Source organism: Arachis ipaensis, chromosome B3 (genome assembly GCF_059453495.1).
Source record: "Arachis ipaensis isolate K30076 ecotype BB chromosome B3, ASM5945349v1, whole genome shotgun sequence".
In the NCBI taxonomy this organism is placed as follows: domain Eukaryota; kingdom Viridiplantae; phylum Streptophyta; class Magnoliopsida; order Fabales; family Fabaceae; genus Arachis; species Arachis ipaensis.
The window spans coordinates 129056696-129064983 of record NC_142438.1 but is presented as its reverse complement, the minus strand read 5'-3'; the positions used below and the strand labels follow the sequence as shown (position 1 = coordinate 129064983).

The 8288-nt window shown below is 37.0% G+C and overlaps 1 pseudogene; it reads left to right on the top strand.

Annotated features, from left to right (window-relative positions):
• Window positions 1–3512: 3512 nt before the first annotated feature.
• LOC107633685 (protein FAR1-RELATED SEQUENCE 5-like) lies at window positions 3513–6350 on the top strand (annotated as a pseudogene).
• Window positions 6351–8288: the final 1938 nt, after the last annotated feature.

Below are 8288 nucleotides of genomic sequence, written 5' to 3'. Positions count from 1 at the left end.
CGTACTAAATTTTTAAATTTAAAAACCAAAATTTGTTAAAAAGTTGGCTACATATAGAATTGGTTTATAGACTTTTTCTTTTTCTCTAAATAATCTTTTCCCTTGCTTGCACTTCCGCCAGCTAACACGATGATTCCTTGTCCAGTCGATGAAGCAATGAAGCTCATGGTGTAATACTGTTATGATAAGGTCTCAAAAGTTTCGTAGATGGCAACCCTGGCCATCGAGGCTTTGAAGGAGCCGGAGAGAGACTAGATAAAGATGAAGGACATTAAGCACAATGGAAACATTTCATGAATGACTTCACTGAAATCGCAAGGGTTATGCGGTTAAGGACTTAAGGTAGATGACAAAGGAGCTAAGTAGCATCGCTAAGGAGATTCTTAGCACGTGCGTCTCCATCGGGAGCACTATTGACGGGAAGGATCCAAAGGATTTGCAGGAAGAGATCACAGACATAGATGTTTAGACCCCTCTTGATTGATGAGGAAGTTTTCTTCTACTTGTATTTCTTTTCTGTTTTTCTTTTATAATTTTTTCTATATATTTTTTTTGTTACCTCTATGTAATTAGCGTTTTTTTAAAAGAATTCTGATATAAAGTTTAGAGAGCTGTTATGATCATAAGAAATTTATGATCCTTTTTAATGTGGAATGCAGTTTTACAATTTATGATCCTCTCTCATTATTTTGAAAACATGTATGCTTAAAATTCTAACTTCAACGAATAGTTGATCTACGATAAGAATGAGAGGAATAGTTCTACAATGACGATAATTTTTTCCTACAACTACATGATCAGTTCTCCTCTCTTCGGTGGTTGCTTTTCTTTTTGTTTTTTGTTTTTGAAAAACATATTCTTTTTCTTTTTATTTGTGTATTTTTGGATCAATACTTTTACTTATTTTATTTTATGATATTAAATTTTTTTAAATTTAGATTATTGTTGTGAAGAATGATAGGAAAACAAATAGGTTAGTTTTGTATAGATTTTGTTGCCAACTAAAGTAAAAGAGAATAATTTTTTTAGATTTTGCTACTCTGTGTGTGTAGATTGGAAGTTATATCTACACATATAGAGGACATGTGGCGGCCTCATATGAGATCTCATTGTGGCAGGAATTCTAAAAAGTAGCTGTGTAAAAGAACAAAGTCTGAATATATGTATATCATGTACAGAGTAGCTTAGGTCATTATTAAAATTAGTAGGTTTGTTTAGTTTTTAGGTTTAGTTTAGTAATAAAAAGTATTGGAAAGTTTTCCAATGGTCCAGACCACTTTTCTGGAACTTTGATGATCCACGTACGGTTAGGTTACAGGTGTTGTTTTTGTCGTGTAGCATGTTGTGAAATATCCTGAATGTCCCTGCAATAAAGTAAAAATTGAACATAGGGGCAGTGATCCGTGATCAGTTTAAAGCACAAAGAAAGCCAAGTTGCAGCTCAACCAGTTGGATGAAGAGTTGTATCCTTTGGGCCCGTAAGAACATAATTGACTGAATTTGGGCTTATATTAAATTTTGGAAGGGTTTTTTATTATGGGCCTTTTTGTCACTGTTGGCATTGTTGGAATAATGATGGTTTTAGTGATGCAGTTAGGAAAAGAAAATGAAGCCCGTGATGAAAATGGTCCAGGGAGGGAGGTTAGTGCAAGGAAAAGAGTTGCTGGTTAAGAAATGAAAACGCTGGCGTTTTGTAAACCCCCGGTGCCCTAACGTGAAGGTGAGCACCCAACCGTCCAAGCTTGGATGCTGTGGTCAACCGTCATCATCTTTGTTCGCGGTGTTTGTTTTTTGTGTTATTGTTTCGTTGAAGATCCGTCACCTCTGTAATGGTGCTGGTCGGGATCGAAGTCAACAGGCATCGTATCGGAGAGCTTGTTCATCGCTGTAGCAGAAACGCACCTTTGGGCACCGATGCTCGTGAGTGACGCTACTAACGCCTGAAGGTCGTTGCAGTGTGTCACTGGTGGTCGTTGAGGTCTCATTGATTCAAGTGTTAGTTCAGGTGGTCATCTACCTTTGCCGTGTGTAAGTCACTCGTTAGGTGAGCTTCAGTTGGGCAGGTATCTTTTTTTTTATTTTCGTTGCTGCATGTTGATGTTATTTTTGAAATTTAATTTATTGTTGAAATAAGGATTTGTCGTAGTAGAATTCAATAATGATGTTGTGGCTGAAAATTATGATAATTTAATGAAGTTGTTTAAAATTAAATTTTTTTGTCATTTTTGGATTTGACTTCAATGCTTTGTTGCTGGAAAAATCTGACTGCATTGCGTTTGTTGCTTAATGTGATGAGTAAATGTTGAGATTGTTGCTGTAAATACTTAATTAGCCAAATCGTTGAATGCTGTAAATGCTTAGTTTGTTATTTCATTAGAATTTGGTAAAGATCGGAATTTATCATATGTTGGCATTGACTTGTGGTTTGAGATAATCCTATAAATCTGATTTAGGCATTTTCACGCAAGTAAAATAACCCCATTCTAAGTTTGCCTGATTCCCCTAAAGTCATGTTTGAAACCTGAGTACCTTTGTTCTAGAAATATATAAATTGTCCCAGGGTCTTTTGGTTTATGTAATACGTTAACCACAGCACGATTTATGCTGAATTTGGCACACCACATCGGTACCCAGCCAGCATTTACTCAAGTTAATAAAGCTTAAGACCCCTAACGATTGATCAAGAGTAGGAGTCTATAAATACAAGAGAGTGGTGTAGGAGTACTTTGATTTTTCAATTTAAAAGGACTTATTTTAAACAGTTAATTTCGTTGTAACTGAACAGACAAAAATAATCATATGAATATAATAATATGACTACGTTTATTGTTATCAGGATTGTTAAAAATTTAATTTTTATTATAACTATTTAAATTTTATCTTAAAAATTAAAAATAAATGTTTCTATAATTTGAATTATTAATTTCATTAGGAAGAACAACTTAAATGAAAAAAGAGTACTGAATTTTAATACGTAAATTTAAGTTACCTTTTTAAACACTTCCAAGGATATAAGTTGTGAGTATTGTTTTTTATTTAATTTAGTATTCCTAATGAAATCCAGAAGTTGAAATCAAAAGATGTATTCTTAATTTGTTAAGTTAAATTTCAAATACAAAAAATTTAACTTAAAATTTGAATTAAATTTGATATCAGTAAACGTAGTCGTATTATTGTATTCATTTGAATGATTATGATGCCAATGAGTTATACTTCAACAGGTACAGTCTCTGAATAGTCGCTTAAGAGGTTGCAAGTTCAGTAATTATTACCTGAAAAATGAACCTACCCGCATGAACTGTAAAAAAAAGTATGAATAGTAGTGCTGTTATAATTTTAAGCTTTATAAATTTAAATATGGCATATGTCAACAAAAGATATACATGTATGTAATGCTTCATGGGATAAGGTTTTGAGATGGCAAGTGTGAGTGTTGTGAATGTGTACGTCAAATTTTTTATGTCCGTAATTCATGATTTGTGTAATTACTTGTGTGTGTCTTGCAGTGAATAATGGGATCGACTAGCAAGCTTGGCGAGCAGCCATGTATGTGGAATGAGCCTCTTGAGGATGACTGGATGGATGGCAATGTTTGTGTTCCGAATCACCAGGTACAGTGTGTATACCTTGCAATTCTTATGTATAGGCTGCGAGTTGAATTAAACTAGAGGGTTTTGTGCTCTTAACATTTGTTGTTGTAGTTATTAGGGATTGTTTAGCATGTCATGTCTGCGATTTGTTAAATGAGTTTCGGCGGACTGATAATGGAAAAAATATCTTTCGTAGGCCATACATTAAATTTAAAGTGTAAAATGTATTATAAGTTGTAACATGAATATGTAAACTTAATTAAATTAATAATGAACAGAAACGTAGTTATTATATAGTTGAAGTTGATATCGTTGAATTAATCACCATATTATTAAGACTATTAATAAAAGAATTTCGATTATACAATTTAAAAAATAATGTAACCTTCAAGATTTTCACGTTTTGTACGTTTTATATGCCCTGATATGTTATTTAGTCCGGTTGTTTGGATTAGAGTAAATGTTGGGAAATAAATGAGCTACAGTAACAGCATAAGAATGATATTTAGTTCTGGCCAGCTGATAATGAAAGTTTTTTTTAATTCCTTCAGGAGACAATGTTTGATACCGTAGTGGAGGCAGATGGTGACTTATCTGATTGGGAAGGTAGGGGGCTTCGCTGTTGCCCAATTTCTTGGGTTTGGAGGGGTTGCGAGCCGAAGATGTCCTTCAAATGGAGTTTTCTACACCTGAGGAGGCAAGCGGTTTCTATAACAACTACAGCCGACTAAAGGGCTTTGCATCACGACGAGGTAAGACGGTTAGAAACACTGCCGGTGAGATTGTCAGGTACACGTTTGTGTGTAACCGACAAGGATTTTGAGAGAAAAAATGGTTGGAAAAGGTTGATCGCATTCGGGAACATAAGGTAGTTACCCAGTGCGGATGTCTTGCCAAGATGAGGATTAAGAGGAAAGATGGAAGCAGGAAGTGGTACGTGTCGCGTTTTGTCGAGGAGCATAATCACGAACTGGCGTATGGGAAGCTTGTGGATTATTTACGGTCACACAGGAAGATTTCTGAGGTAGAAGTTGCTCAGCTAACAAGCATGAGGGAGATTGGGATTAGCATTCCGAAGATATATGAGTCATTTGCAGCACAACTAAGGGGTTTTAACCTGCTTACATTTACGAAGCAAGATATGTATAACGAGGTGCGGAAGCAGAGAGGGCTCCAAGGTGGAGACGTAAATGCAAGTATAAGGTACCTGGAAGGTCTGGCACGCGTGGATGGGAAAATGTTTTGGCAGTACAAGCTTGGGGGCAGGGAAACACCTCTGCAACTTGTTTTGGAGTGAGGGTCGTTGTCAGGAAGATTATTTGTTGTTCGGCGACGTCCTAGCATTCGATGCAACGTACGACCGTAACAAGTATAACCTTCCCGTTGTTGTCTTCTCCGGAGTAAACCACCACAACCAGACATGCGTTTTTGGTACAGCTATGGTTTCCTGTGAGTCACCTGAGTCTTACATTTGGGTTCTTGAGCAGTTTTTGGAATGCATGCAAGGAAAGGCACCACAGTCTGTTATCACCGATGGGGACTCAGCCATGAGGATAGCGATTCAGTCCATTTTTTCTGATGCGCATCATAGGTTATGCACTTGGCATCTTCTGAGAAACGCGACGTCTAACATATGCGACCCAAGATTCACACATCTCTTTAAACACTGCATGTTGGCTGATATGGAAACCGATGAGTTTGAAGCGCATTGGGAGAACATGGTAGGACGTTGACTGGGTGAAGGAATTGTACAATAAAAAGTATGCATGGGCAACAGCTTACATCCGAGGTAGATTTTTTGCTGGGATACGTACTACATCCAGGTGCGAGTCACTACACGCCAAGCTCGGTCGGTTTGTTGAGAGTCGATACGGTATTCTGGAATTTGTTACCAATTTCCAGAGGTGTGTCGATTTTCTTCGTGACAACGAGGATGAGCTGGAATTTTGCGCTTGGTATGGTACACCTGTATTACAGACGGAGTTTGTTGAGTTGGAAAAGTCGGCGTGGACGAAGTTCACTCGCGAAATGTTTGCTAGATTTAGGGAAAGCTTGAAACGGTGCGTATGTGTTAGAATATGCGAAATCAATAAGACATTGCACCCGCATGTGTATACTCTACAAAAGTATCGGAGGCCTGAGATGACTTGGCAAATTTATAGGGAGCCTACTTCTAATATCTTTAGTTGCACGTGCATACGAATGGAGTCGTTCGGAATTCCATGTGTGCACATCGTGGCTGTGTGTGTCAGGCTTGATTTAGCGGAAATTCCTCAAAGCCTAGTTCTGCGCAAGTGGTCCAAGACAGCTAAAATGGAGATAAAAAATGAAATAGTTGACCACCACACTGCTGATCAAAGCGTGACGTATAGAATAAGGTTGGGTGCGTTCTCGCAGCTATGCAAGCGGTTATGGAGGGTGGCTTGCATGAGCGATGATGACTTCAAGGTTTACTCGAAGAAGGTTTTATCCAATGCTGTTTTCCTTGAAATCAAGTATGGTCTTCGACCACCAAGCAATATTCCCACACCGGCAATAGATAATGTAGTGAAAGACCCAATTCGTGTTAGAACAAAAGGCACAGGTCGGTGCAGTCAAGATGGGGGTTCTGCTGCGAAGACCAAAAGAAAGTGCAGTACGTGTGGGAAGCTCGGGCACCAGAGGACACGCTATCCTAACGGAGATACGCCAGCTGCAACAACAAATGAGACAGCCACTGCTGGGGGGCATAAACGCAAGCAATCAAAGGTTATTTTATAATTTAAACCTTCAATCATTTCATATTATGCAACTTACTACACTTAAACTGATGCTTTAGTGTTAAATATACTTCGCCTATTAACTCTATGTTTGTTTTGACCCTGTATTCTGGTGACATGAGTAGAAACCTATTTTTTTTAATGTACCTCTCAATGCATGTTATTCCTAGTCAGACACGTAAAAATTGACACTCCACATTTACTTCTGGCAAAAACTAAATTTGAAGTAGTAAAGTTAAATTTTTTGGGCCATCATAGTTTTTGTGCTTCAAATTTACTTTTGATATGTTGGTTTGTTAGTACTGAACATGAGTAATTGTGTGTGAAAACATCATGTTACATGTTGCGGATGTTGTATTTCTATAGTTTTCCAAATGATGGAAAATACACACTGATGAAAAAAGTCATAGGTGAGGGATGTTTCACATTGACACGGGAATCCGTGTGATAATTTCACAAAAAAAAAATTATACAATCTGTTGTAGCATTATTCCCGTTGGCTCTTTCATTCATTTAGGGTTTTGGCATTTTCACTTTAAATTGCATGTTTTGAACCTATCAGTGAATCAGTCATTTTATGATGCTTACGTTTAGGCGTATGTGTGTTTTTTATTTTTGTTCGTTGATGTGTTTATGGTCTATTGAATTTTCCTTTCTTACTGTACCTGTAGTTAGAAGATATAGTATTTCTTTTTATACATATGTCATTTCTTTTCCTGTGTTGAATAACCTATGCTTTTCACTTTCAAATCAAAATTCAAGGTAGAGTTGGTGTTTGCCTAATATAGACAGGAGAGTAATGGTTTATTGAATGATGCCTGGTACTGGAGATAGTGGTTAGTTAATTTCTCAACTTGTAATGTTTTCTTCAATTTGATTCCATTCCATTCATCTCTGTGGCTTTGCTAATTTAATGCTCTTGCCGATACAGGACAAAAAGGTGGCCGAGTGTTACTCATGGCTCAAAATTCGGATCAGGCAATTAGCCAATTTCCAAATCAATTTTCTCTTGCAAACCCCTGATAGTGTCCCTGTTGTGTGAGGTGCCTTGGATCCATCCAAATTCGGGCCAGTTGTGCTGCCAATATTATAGGGTCCTGTGAACTGTTATTATGTATTCAACAACTTGTAATTCAGTAGTAATGTATCCCGTAGAAGGATTTTGTTGTGAATGACATGTGAAAGGAAGTTTCTGTTGGTTTCTTATACCGAACCATGTTCAGAATGTGAATCCCTTCCCTTTTTTGTTAAAGCCTTCACGCAACGTCGTGGTTGATAATTTTTGTTGCATATAACAGGCATCACATGCATCATTGCATTTTTCTCCGTCAGTGACCTTGACGAATCGCTGTTCTCGCAAGCTCCAACAACCATGCTTGTTTAAATGCATTTCATGAGTGTAAACTCTTAGGGTGGGGGAAGGTTTTTCTTCATTCAATGTATTTGCCACCTACATTAGCAGGGTCTTATGTCATTGGTGTTTGGCATTAGCACTTGATTAAATTGCATTTTGTTTACAGTTGGCCAGCTTAGACACTGTCGTTTTCTTTTTGAATTGTTCACTATGCCTTAAAAATTTGGTATGGTCAAAAGTGATTGTCCTTTTATTGGGCTCAAATGGTAGATTGATTTTCTTTTTTCATTCACATGCTTTTTTATTAATAACTCGTTAACTATTCTGACATCAGAATGGATCCAAAAAAAGTAAAATCGCTGTTGAAATGACAATGTAATTCTTAAATAAAATATCCTTAACCATTCACTAATTAACTGCATAAGGTACACCAAATTTTGGTAAGGAACATGCTGCGACTTCTACTAGGTACCAATTCCATGACTGGATAAATACTAGTAAGAACCATTTCCATGAATGGATAATGACATGTCTTCATGTATTGACAAAATGGCACAAGGTCCTAACCTATTTACTATTGGCCAT